We start from the raw sequence: 1,596 nt of genomic DNA on the forward strand, positions 1-1,596 counted from the left end.
TCAGTGGAGTTCCAAAAGGAACATACTAGTAAGGCCACTAACATCTATGGGATTGATGCCTTGACTTCTTTGGTGACACAGGTAGAGGCTATCTTGAAGAGCTTGGAAATAATGCAAGTTCAACCCCAGACCCCGGTTATGAGTTGTGAGTCATGGGGAGGGCAAGCCGAGCCTAGCTATCCACCATTTGAGGAGGTACTAGTTTAGAATAGGCTGACTATGTGGGAATCAACAACCATTATCAAAACAACCCATTTAGAAACACTTACAACCCTGGGTGGAGGAATCACCCAAAATTCTTGTGGTGTCAACAAACGCAAGGGGGATTTTAGCAACAAAGGTCAGCACAGACTTAAAATTTAAAGCAGTCACAATAAGAAGGCAAAGGCCTGAGTCTCGAGACCTTGTTAGCAAGATACTTTCAAGCCAATGATGTTTGGTTCACCAACCATGAAGAAATAATGAGGAACCAACAAGCCTTATTACAAAACCTGAGCATCAAGTGTCTCAAATTGCCAAGGCACTCACGGAACACCCCCAGGGATCTCTCCCAAGTAATAGTGAGGTCAATCCCCAAGAATTCCTAAAGGAAATCACATTGACAAGTAGCAAAGAGTTGGCCCCCTATAGCCCATGAAACAGAGAACAGAGCCATTGAACGTCAAGAGATCAGAACTAAAGAAAAATCTCCTGATGTTGATGTTGAGGAGAAGCATGATGGGCAGAGCAAAGAAAAGTCTAGCATACCTAATTACCTGCCCAATTTGCCCTATCTTGTTAAAGTGAATAAGGATCAGTAGGATGAACAATTTAAGAAATTCCTTGAGATGTTCAAAACTTTGCACATCAACGTTCCATTTGTAGAGGCTCTTGCTCAAATGCCTCTCTTTGCAAAGTTCCTCGAGGAATTATTGACAAACAAGAAGAAGTTGGAAAAGGTGGCCACTATTACATTGTCCAAAGAATACTCGGCAATCATCTCCAACAAGATCCCCAAGAAAAAGAACGATCCGATAGGATTTATCATCCCGTGCACAATTGGGGGAGTGGTGGATGAGAAGGCACTTGCCGATCTTGAAGCAAGTATAAATTTGATGCCTTACAAATCTTTCAGAAGTTGGGTTTTGATGAGCCCAAACTAACAAAAATGAAACTCCAAGTCACTGATAGATCTATTCATCACACAATGGGAATTATTGAAGATGTTTTGGTAAAGGTGGATAGGTTTATATTTCTGGTGGATTTTGTCATTTTAGATTTGGATGATAAGGTGGAAGTACCGTTAATTCTAGGCCGACCTTTCTTGGCAACATCACAAGCTTTAATTGATGTGAAGGATGCCTGAATAGTGTTAAGGGTTAGCCCTCTATGGATTTTGATGAAATGTGTTATGTATTGGATAATATTGATGACTATGTTTTTGATTTTATGCAAGACACATGGTTGAAGGATGAGTTGTCCAAGCTCCTTGATGAAAAAGAACGTTCCGATGTAGTAATAGAGGAGAATAACCACCACAACATCACAACTGTACAGCTGAAGGTGCCTAACTTTGTGGAATACAATGACTCTTAAAATCAGCCCTCACTCATGCAC

This window comes from Dioscorea cayenensis, chromosome 19 (genome assembly GCF_009730915.1).
Source record: "Dioscorea cayenensis subsp. rotundata cultivar TDr96_F1 chromosome 19, TDr96_F1_v2_PseudoChromosome.rev07_lg8_w22 25.fasta, whole genome shotgun sequence".
NCBI lineage: Eukaryota > Viridiplantae > Streptophyta > Magnoliopsida > Dioscoreales > Dioscoreaceae > Dioscorea > Dioscorea cayenensis.